The following is a 12,043-nucleotide window of genomic DNA, read 5'->3' on the forward strand; positions in this document are numbered from 1 at the left end:
TGAATAAAAAAGGAACAATACCATGGCTGGAACAATATACAAATAACTCATACATAGCAGACAAACTTATAATGATGTTTTGATCTCACTTGAACCATTAACTAGTCACAGAGAAGAACAAAGGAAATGGAGCCAGAATATACATGAGAGGAGGTGGGGGCGGGGAATGTGAGAGGTAGTCTAAGGAACAGAGGAGCACTGCAAGAAAGCTAATAGTACACAGAGGGTAGGACAAAATCCCTGTGGGACAAAACTCCCATAGGACAGAACCCATCTAGGCAGAAGACGGGAGAGGCAATGAAAATATAGGAAAGGTGAAGCGGTAAGGTGAGAAGATAAAGATCGGGTCAAGTCATGAGTGTTCTGAAGTTTGGAGCATTTTACAATGTAATGAGAAGGGAAGGGATCTTACAGAGACAAAGCCAGGACTAAGATTCATATTAGAAATGCTGTGTCTGAGGGATGCATCTGTGAAGACTAGAAGAGAAGGGTAGACTGTTTTGGCAAAGAACCAGTTTGAAATCACAGCCATCCTATTAACTGGTCCTTTGCCAAAACTGTCTACCTTTTTTCTAGCCTTCACAAATGCCATCTTGTTGAAGCATCTCTTGAACACAGCAATCCTAATATAAATCTTAGTCCTGGCTCTGTCTCTGTTGATACCTTTCTCATTAGTGTAAAATGCCCCAAACTTCAGAATACTCATGACTTGATCTTTATCTCCTCTCCTCACCACTTTCCTGTCTTCTGCTTGGTTTCTGTCCTGTAGGGGGCTTTGTCCCACAGGGATTGTCCTACTCCTTGTATTATTATTATTATTATTATAATCAAAAAGAAGCGCTAAGCCACAAGGGCTATACAGCGCTGCAGGGTAGGGAAGGAAGCGAGGGTATTGGATGGCAGAAGGGAGGAGGGATGATCAGCAGGTTACAGAAAACAGCGGGGCAGGGGATAGTACGGGGGTAGAGGGTAGCAAGAGATTGAAGTAGAAAGGGCTGAAGGTATCAGGATTTGTGAAGTCAGTCAGTTGTCAAAAAGTCAATGAGAGAGTCCGGATGAAAGGTGGGTCCATCAGCGAGAAGGGAAGGTAGAGAGAGAGTAGCGGAGCGAAGACGACGACAGAGGTAAATTCTGCGTGCTCGTTGATAAAGTGGGCAGTCCAACAGAATGTGGCTGACTGATAATGGAGCTTGGCAATTCTCACAGAGAGGAGCAGGACACCTCTCCATGAGATATCCATGAGTAAGATGAGTATGGCCAATGCGAAGACGGGAGAGAGTAGTCTCCCAACCTCGACACTGGTGATAAGAAGACGGCCAGTAACCTATACTCGGTTTAATAGATTGAAGTTTGTTGCCGAGCATAGTAGATCAACGTTGTTGCCAACGGGTGTGAAGGTGGGAAGATATTGCAGCAAAATAGTCCGTAAATGGAATACCTCTATAAGAAACTGGTAGGTCATGTACTGCTGACCGCGCAGCAGTGTCTGCCTGTTTATTGCCCTGTACGTCAACATGACCAGGGACCCAACAAAAAACAATATCTTTATGCTTGGTAAAGATGCGGCGTAGCCAAAGTTGGATACGGAGGACTAAGGGGTGAGGTGTATCAAATTTTTGTATAGCCTGTAAAGCACTAAGGGAGTCTGAGACAACCACAAATGATGACACAGGCATAGATGCAATACGGATAAGTGCTGTAAGGATGGCATACAATTCAGCAGTAAAAATACTAGCCGAAGATAGCAAATGCCCCCGTACGACGCTGTCCGGAAACACTGCTGCGAATCCTACGCCGTCAGAAGACTTAGAGCCATCTGTGTACACGGCAATGGCACGAGAATGAGAGTGAAAGTGGTCAAGAAAAAGAGAGCGGGAAGCGACTGTAGACAGTTGGGCTCTCAAGCAAGGGAGGGAGAAAGAGCAGACTCGAACAGCTGGAACTTCCCAGGGGGGTAGGGAAAAGTGAGATGCTACATGTACATAGAAAGGTGGTAGTTGAAGAGAAGACAAGAGCGAATGAAGGCGAAGAGAGAAGGGACGGAGTAAACAGGGGCGGCGAACAAATAAAGAATGTCTACTAATATCAGTGACCATTCTATAAATGGAAGGATTGCGGAGATCATGAGAGCGTACATAGTAGCGCAGGCAATGGGCATCACGGCGATCGGATAAGGATGGAACGTTCGCTTCTGTATAGACGCTCTCGACAGGGGAAGAGCGAAAAGCACCAAGGCATAAACGTAATCCTTGGTGATGAATGGGGTTAAGGCTAGAGAGAGTAGCAGGAGATGCCACTGAATAGATCTGGTCACCATAATCAAGTTTCGATAAAATAAGGGTGGAATGTAGGCGGAGGAGGGTTCGACGATCAGCTCCCCATGAAAGATGAGCAAGGGTTTTAAGAGGGTTCAGCCAGCTGTGACAAGTTGCCTTCAGAGAGGTAATGCGAGGTTTCCAGGATAACCCACGATCAAAGAGGAGGCCCAGAAACTTGACTATCACGTTCAGGGATACAGGAGCCATAGAGGTACAAAGGATGATCGGAGATGACAGAGCGTCTAGTGAAAGTAATTTGGTGGGTTTTAGTGCTGGAAAATTTAAACCCACGTGTGGTGGCCCAATTGGAAACACGGTCGACTGCATGTTGGAGAGAAACTGTAATGAGGTGACAGTCAGCGCCTGCACAAGCAATAGCGAAGTCATCAACATAGTGAGATGACCAAATATTGGGTGGAAGAACAGAGGCCAAATCATTTATAGCAAGGAGAAAAAGTGTTGTGCTCAGAACACATCCCTGAGGGACACCTTCAGCTTGGATGAAGTCCGGGGAAAGCACATTATTGACTCGAACACGGAAATGTCTGTCAGTTAAAAAATTCTTAAGGAAGAATGGTAGATTGCCTCGGAGGCCTAAGGAGTGGGCTTGGGCCAAAATATTATACCTCCAAGTTGTGTCATATGCCTTCTCAAGGTCAAAAAATATGGCAATAACAGAGTGATTATTCGCATAGGCATTACGAACATACGTATCCAAGCGTAGTAAGGGGTCTATGGTAGATCGGCCCTTACAAAAGCCATATTGACTAGTGGAGAGACTGTTGTGTGTCTCTAAATACCACATTAAACGGCGATTTACCAGACGTTCCATCACTTTGCAAACTGCACTTGTAAGAGCGATGGGACGATAGTGGGAGGCGTCATGTCCCGTAGTACCCGGCTTGCGGAAAGGGAGAACAATGGCAGATTTCCATAGCTGAGGAAGAACTCCTTGTGACCAAATAAGATTGAAGAGGTGTAAGAGGACTACAAGGGCTGACTGATGTAAATGTTGTAACATACGAATATGAATGTTGTCAGGCCCAGCTGCCGATGATCAGTAAGCTGAGAGTGTTGCCTTCAGTTCCTGAAGTGTAAAAGGTACATTATACTGTTCTTCTCTGAGAGAAGAAAAGTCCAAGGGTACTAACTCTCTGGCAGACTTTGAGGAAAGAAACGAGGGGCATAGATGGAGCCCCCCCAGGAAATACGGACCAGGTGAGTGCCAATTTCAATGGCAACGTCAAGAGGGTTTGCTACATCAACACCGGCGACCCGTAGAACAGGAGCCAGGTCAGGAGAGTATTTACCACTCAATTTCCTCACTTTTTTCCAAACTGCAATCGTAGAGGAAGCAGAGGTGATGGTGGAAACAATCTCGCCAGCAAGTGCGTTTAGCGTCACGGATGACACGGCGAGCGATCGCACGCTTCTGCTTAAAATCAAGAAGTCTCTCATCGGTTCTATTGTACTGGTACCTGCCCCATGCAGCGCATTTCAAACGTACTGCACGAGCACAAGCAGCAGACCACCAAGGCATGCACTTCTGAGAATGCCTGCCTGAGGTTTGGGGTATAGAACGAGAAGCTGCAGTGAAAACTGACGTCGAGAAGAGGTGTAGGAGCTCATCAATGGAGGATGAACAAGGAATCTTACTAAAAGCAGTGAGTTGTGAGTAAAGGTCCCAATTTGCCCGATCAAATTGCCAGCGAGGGCTACGGAAAAGTGCTGAATATGAAGGAGAAGTAAGAATGATTGGAAAATGATCGCTGTCATGCAAGTCTGGTAGAACAGACCAGGTGAAGTCTAGTGCAGTGGAGGAAGAGCAGACTGATAGATCGATGCAAGAGAGAGTATGAGTACGAGGATCAAAATGGGTGGGAGTACCTGTATTTAAAACATGGAGGGGGCGAGAGGCGAGAAAAGCCTCCAACTGGATGCCACGTGAGTCACAATGAGACCCTCCCCAGAGGAAATGGTGGGCATTAAAATCACCAAGTAACAGAAGTGGTGGTGGTAAGGATGAAACAAGAAAGGCAAAATCTGGGATAGAAAATGCTCGAGAAGGAGAGAGATATAAAGAACATATTGTAAACCACTTATTCAAGTGGATACGGGCTGCAGTGTAATGCAGCGAGGTATGGACAAATAGTTGACAGTACGGAATATTATTGCGTAGAAGAAGGGCACTTTCATTAAAGGTCCCATCTGAGAAATGATCTGAAGAATACAATAAATTATAGCCTGAGATAGGTTGGAAAACAGCTGAGTGTAATTTTGGTTCTTGTAAGCAAGCACCAACAGGGGAAAACCTGGAAAGCAACATCTGAAGCTCACCCCGATTACCCCTGAGGCCGCGGATATTCCACTGTAAATAGGCCATGATTGGCAATGAAGAAAATACCAGGAATCCGTAGGGAAGGGCACCTACGGACTAGAGGGGTTAGAAAAGTCAATGTGCGGTGGCATCAGAAGACGTTCAAGTAGCGAAGGAACGGAGCGTTGTGAAGAATGGAGTTGTGGGGATGGAGGAGAGGGAAGAGAAGGAACAGGATGTGGATCAGTGTCCATTGAAGGTTTATTCTCTGCAATATATTCTGAAATGGCTTCAAGTGTTTCTGAATTCAAAGATGTATGGGAGACAATATTGGAGGTAGGAGGAGGAGGGTGAGTAAAGATTGGGACAGTAATGGACTGTACCAAAGTAGAGGGGAACGAAAGAGTGTAGGGGACTGGAGTAGTGTGGGAGGGGACAGAAGAGGCAGAAACCTGGGAGGTGGCAGAAGAGAGAAACTTGGGAGGGGACGGGGATGGAAGGCATAGTACGAGGAGGAGGGTGAACCTCCAAACTTGTAATAGAGCCAGAGAGAGGGGAAGAACTAGGCACAGAGACTGGAAAGGTAAAATGCAGAGGTGGAAGAAGGGAAGGAGGGGTAAAGAAGATTTGAGCAATGGGGAGTTTTTGGACTTCTGAGAAGTAGAGGGGCGATTGGTATAAGGTGTCGGACGAGGTCTTGTCGATACCGGGGCTTGTGAGGAAGGACACGAAGATGTGAGAACAGACTGAGTTGTAGTCGGGACGTCAGAGCCCAGGACAGCAAAAGGATTAGATACCGGAGTGGCTATTGGAGGGGTAACAACAAAGGAGGCTGCAGAAGATGGGACCCCAGAAGTGGTGGGACGTTTTGAAACACAAGAATAAGAAACACAGGGTAGTCTCCCTTGGAGGCGGAGATGAGGAACTGCCATAGCATAAGGGAGACCTTCTGCCTCTTTGAGGCAACGGATTTCACGCTCAGTTAAGTAGACCTGGCTACGGCGAGAGTACGAATGGTGAGCCTCATTACAATTAAGGCAAGATGGAGGATGACTGCAAGACGTATTAGAATGGTCGTCGGCACCACAGACTGGGCATTCGGCTATAGATCTGCAATATTTCGCTGGGTGACCAAAACGCCAGCAATTTCTACATAGTTGCGGTGTAGGGATCACCTTTTGAACTTATAACCGATGTCCCGTGACATAAACAGAGGACAGGAGTTCACGGCTGTCGAAAGTTAATCGAGCCACATTGCAAGGGTATCGTCTCTGCCCGCGGGCAGGAAGGACATAAGTGTCTACTTTGAGGATTGGGAGATCCTGGAGTTCCAGCTGTTCAAGAATGTCACTGCCACATGACTGGAAATTCTGTTGGACTATGGTATGAGGCAGAATGACAGTACCACTACAAGAATTGAGAGAAAGATGCTTTTCAATAGTGATAGGAGTAGTATCGATATGCGAAAGGAGAGAAAGATCATGAGCTTGGGTAGCATTCTGGATAGTGACGATGCGCGTACCGCTCTTGAGAGCATAAAATGAAATATCTCTTCCAACATGGTGCAAGAGCGTTTTGCCAATACTATGGTCAGAAAGATAAGCAGAAGAAGTCGGTCTTAACCCTTTCAGGGTCCGTCCCGTAGATCTACAGCTTTACGTTCAGGGTCCAAACCGTAGATCTACGCCATGAGCTCAGCTCACTCTGATAAACTGAGTGGTACATTTGGGCCTAGATATGAGAGAATACATCTATGTGGTATGTGTGCACCACATAAAACAGATCCTGCAGCACACTGTGTATAATGAGAGAAAAAAAATGAAATCATGATTTTTCGATTAAAACAGCAACTTTGCAGTGTTTTTTCGTATGTTTTTTATAGTTGTATTTGCGATTTCTTGGTCTCATTTGATAGAATGGAAGACATATTACAGAAATAGAGATGATTTTGATTGGATTTAGCACTGGAAATGGCTTGAAACTGAGCTCAAAGTAGCAGAAATGTTAAATTTTTGCCGATATTCAAGAGTAAACAAACGACCTCACACATCTAATACACGCCAGCTGGTGGGTCTAATATACATTCACAAATATGGTGATGATATTTATACAATTATTACAGTATTGCATAACAGTAAATCTTCTATTTTTTGGTGTGAATAAAAATTCATTATGTGAATAAAAAATCAAAATGGAATTTATTTGTAAAGCCTCAAAACATAACTAATGAACAGATGAAATGTTAGTTTAGTGCCAGGAATGCCTACATTGTTCATTCTGGACCCTATTTTGAAATTGGAATATTTTGAACTTTGTGTTAAATTGGCCAAATTAACAATTTCCGATCACTTTATTTTGTAGTTGAAACAGTTGACTTGGCAATTTCTTGTGCTCAATCGAAATAGCTAAGAATTTGGTTGATTGGAATAATGTAATTGGCCTAAAATGGGAGTCAAAGTCGGCAAAATCGCCGATTCGTAAATATCGCTGACACATCAAAATTCGCGAGAGCATAATTTCATCAATTTTCCACCAAATTTCGTACTTTTTGTTTTATTACCTTCACAAAAAGATTCTCTACGATTTCATAAGAAAAAATAACAATTTTTTTTTTTTTAAATTCTTGGACACTGGTGCGTGACTCCAGATTTGGGCCTTGGACCCTGAAAGGGTTAAAGTAAAGAATTTAGTCCATTGTGTGGTCCGAAACCGAGCGTGGAGAGGGAGTGCATGACGTGTCAGTCTTTTCCGAGTAGAATGGGAAGGTAACGAAGTAACATCAGGAGACTGTTGTTGGCATTTAGGAGTAGGACCGGAGTTGGTCCGACGTGAAACGGGCTGGCGATTCGAAAATTGCCGTACTGTAGAGGGAGAGGCCGGAAGCATAGTCAAAGGAGAGCAGAAGTCAGACAAATCAAAGGAGTCGGTGGAAGCCCCGGTACCTGAAGCGGGTGAGGAAACAGCACCAGCAAGAGGTACAGGGGCATCAGGAGTGTCCGAAGAGTGGTCAAAAAACAAGGCAGGGTCAGAATGGGGTGCGGTATCAAGAAAGGGCCCGGGGGTAGTAGGTTCATGGACTGGGTTCTCCATGGTTAGGTTACTTCTTTGCTTTTTGTTTTTAAGAAAAAAAAAGAAAATAAAATAAAAAAAAAAAAGAATAAAAAAAAAAGGGGGAGCGGGGAGGAATAGTTTCCAGGAGGAATGAAAGGGCCGGAAATCTCCCTCCTCGCCCAAGAGGACCTCAGCACCGCTAGTAGCACAGATGCAGCATGGAACCCATGCCATACCCTACCCTTCATGCCAGTAAACCAGCAATCCGGGATAGCAACCTCACATCTGCCGAGCTACCTCAATGGACAAAAGAGAGGGCGGCCAGATATCCGCCACAAAGCATATCTCCTTCAGCCACCACCACTGGAATCCGAAAGGTGGCTTCCAAAGATACACCCGTCGCCCGAAACACACCCAAAGCCACACTCCGGGATACCGGAGAGGGATCAGGACATCCCCAGGCGATCCAGATTCCACGGCAAACTACGCCACTGCCAAGAACCTCAACGGAATGGGATGGACCCCGGTACCCTTTCCCCTACCTAGGAACTAGCGCGCCTGTGGGAAAAATCCCAAAGGCCAAAAAGAGGAAGGGCAAAAGGGAGGGGTGGGGAGGAGGAGGAGGAAAGGAAAAGGGGAGGATGGGATAGGGAAGGGGGGGGGGTAATTAGGTTCGGTCTGAGGAATGAGACCAACAGGTCTAATTCCTCAGACTAAGAGCCTCTTCACCACGACAAGGAGTTCCCCTTGAAGAGGCCTACCCTTGTAGACCATCAGCTTTCCTACAGTGCTGCTTCTCTGTTCTCTTGTTTCTTTGTCTACCTCCACTATTACTATTTTTGCCACTAATAGTGCCTTTTTCCATTACCACTACTACTTTCTTACCGTTACCTCCATCGTTGTTGCAGTTCTACTACCACAAGTATAATACAATTCCCTCCTCACATTCTACTGCTCCCAACCCTTGCCCACTCATATATATTCTGGCTCTCTTCCCTTCCACTTCTCTTTGATTAGCTAATGGTCCAAACTGGACCAAAATGTTGTCATAAGGTTGTCTCTAATGTGCAGGTTAATAGTACATACTGAAAATAAAATGTCTGATTCATAATCAAGTATTAAGACTGGGAAAATAATGGAACACTAGTTATTGTATGTAGAAAATATCAGCATGATTTAAGAAAGCAATATTAAAACCAAGGATTATTAGCTATACAGTGGACCCCCGAGTTTCGTGATTAATCCGTTCCAGAGAGCCTGCCGAAAGTCGAAATTCGCGAAACTAAACCACTTTCCCCATAAGAAATAATGGAAATAAAATTAATCTGTTCCAGACACCCAAAAATATTAAAATAAAATATTCTTTTTCAAATTAAATAAAGATTTACATACTGAAAACAATCAGAAATCAAGTACATGCATATAAAAAATAATAACATTACACTTACCTTTACTAAAGACTTCTGGGTGGATGGAAGATGGGAGGAGGGGATAGGAGGAAGGTGTACACTACTGTTTGGAAGGAGAATCTCCTTCCATTAGGACTTAAGGCAGCAAGTCCTTTTCTGGGGTTACTTCCCTTCTTTCAATGCCACTGGGAACAACTTGAGAGTCGCTGGACCCCTGTCGCACAAAATATCTGTCCAGAGAGGTCTGTTTCTGGCATTTCTTTATGATTTGCCTAAGTGGGACAACGTTTTGTCACTGAACATGTTGCAGATATGGCTTGTTTCAGCTTTGTCAGGGTGATACTTTGCAACTCATTCCACTTTGAACACATGTCCTTAATCATCGAAGAAGGCACCTCCTTCGCTCTTTTCCTCCTCCTCTGAAGCAAGTTCCTCAGCTGTGGTTTGATGCTGTTCCAGTTGAAGCTCTTGCAGTTCGTCAGTGGTTAGCTCTTCCCTGTGGTCCTCCACCAACTCTTCCACATCCCCATCACTCACCTCCAACCCCATGGACTTGCCCAATGCCACAACACCTTTCACAACAGGCAGAGGGTTGGCAGGGTCAGGGTCTACCTCAAACCCTTGAAAATCCCTCTGGATCATGTTCTTCGCTTTCTTTACCAAAGGGCTTGCACTAGCTTTCCTTGGGCCCATGGCAACTTATTTAGCAGTTGCAATCACAAAAAACAATGGATTATTATGTATGAACCCGCGGGGTGATGGTCACGTGTTGGTAAACAATGGCACACTGAGCGTGAATGGCGTGGGAGACTGGCTTTGTGTACGCGGTGATGGGCGGACGGGTACCGGACGGTTGCCGAATCATGAGTCTAATCACAAAACTCAAGGCCAAATTTTGCCGAAAAAACTTGCTGAAAGTCGAATTTCACGAAAGTCAATGCTGCCGAAACTCGGGGGTCCACTGTATATGATAAGTTTATTAAGTCCAGTGCCTACTGACTTAGTCATTTTTTTTTTTTACTTTAATAGGGAAAAGTGATAAACTTGTAGGGAATACAGTATACAAGTTAATCTTAATATTTTTTTTTTTCCCACCAGTAAAGAAATTTTGATGGATTTACATCCCCCATTTATTACTATTATAATAAAGCACTAAACCCAAAAGGGGTCATGAATGCTGTTCACAACCCTCAAAAAATAGGCTTAGCAATCTCAATACTGGGGTCATGACCCCAGTACTGAGAAACCCCTGCTATAGTGACATAAATTGGCCATACCATTCTGCCACAATAACTGCCAAATTATACCCATTGTCCATGAGGCAAGCTTATTTAATAGAAAATGTTTATGGTACAATACATGTATACTGTATGAGAGAAAAAAAATGAATGATGCCCTGTTATCACAAATGGCTTTTTACATGTGGCAAAAATAGCTCAATTTAAATACTGTACATAACTTACTTAAAAAGATTATCACAATTTATATACAGTACGTATATTTAAAATTACAATGAGAAAAAAAAAAATTAACATTTTTACAGCAATTTCTTCATTTGTACAGGTAATTTTTATATGTGTAATTTTTCCAAATTATGTATATTAAATTTTGAACAAGCAATGACTTGAGAAATTCAGAAAATTTTAATTTCTGAAACCTCTGAATTTTAGAAAAAAAAAAAAAAAAAAAAAAAAAAAAAAAAAAAAAAAAAAAAAAAAAAAAAAAAACTCATAATTTTCTCCAAATGATGGCCAAAATATTTTCAAAGATTCTTGATCAATGAATACTGCATGGAAAACCAATATTATAAATTTAATTTTAGAAAAATCTCTAACATTTGAACTTTTTTGAAAGGTTCTCTGAAAATCTGAATTTGGGATTACATTCCTGAAAATTCATGTTAGGAGGGGTAGAATTCAGAGGGCATATTATCCTAATATGTTTACAAAGTAGATCTATAGTCACACAGGGAAATGGACATAATGCAGTTGACATTTTTTGTGCAGCAAAAGCAAGACAATAATTTACATTAGGAATTATGCACCAAAGTTACAGCCAATGGAAAACCTACCGTACATTTACTGTGCATTCCACCAGGAAGGCTGTTAACATTGTGGTAATCATGGTGAGAACAGAATACTTACCCCTTTAGTGTTGTATCTCAAATTGAGTAGGTTTTTTGGCCTACTTTGAGCCTTTGTTAAGACTAATCAATGATCGGGAAATTGTTAACATTGCCCTGAACCAACAGACGAGATCTTTGTCATCAAGTAAGATATTAGCCTTAACTCTTTCCCAAGTGGTGAGATGTAGAGATGTGAAGCAGTGTAGTTCTACAACTGGAAGAGTGTTTGCCAATCATTCACAACTGCTCGCAAGTACAAATAATGACTGGACTTGTTCAAAATTTCGTAAAAACTACCAAAGATACAGCAAAAGTCATAGAAGTAAAATGGTCTTAGAATGGGCAATTCTATGCAAAACTGCACTAGAAGCACATTCAAATCCCTTCAATATTTCAATGAACAATAATTATTTAGGATTTCATAAAATTTGAGTGCCTGTTTTTAGGAAATTCACAAGTGCTGGCAAACCAAATCATAAATAGTACAACACTGATTTAAAAAAAAAAAGAATACTGTACTAAAGTTTATATGTGAGTGACATTATGATTAAGATCATAATCTCTATTATTATTATTATAATAAAAAAGAAGAACTAAACCACAAGGGATGATTAGTAGGTTACGGAGAACAGCAGAGCAGTGGATAGTGCAGGGGTAGAGGGTAGCAAGAGATTGAGGTAGAAAGGGCTGAGGGGAGTGCTAAAGGTATCATCAGAGTTTGTGGAGTAAATCAGTTGTTGTCAAAAAGTATCATAATCTTTAGAAACAGCTATGTACTTTCAGTGAAAACCTAAAGCCTTAACAGATTTCTGACTCTCATGAG

The sequence above is a fragment of the Cherax quadricarinatus genome, chromosome 11 (assembly GCF_038502225.1).
Source record: "Cherax quadricarinatus isolate ZL_2023a chromosome 11, ASM3850222v1, whole genome shotgun sequence".
Lineage (NCBI taxonomy): Eukaryota > Metazoa > Arthropoda > Malacostraca > Decapoda > Parastacidae > Cherax > Cherax quadricarinatus.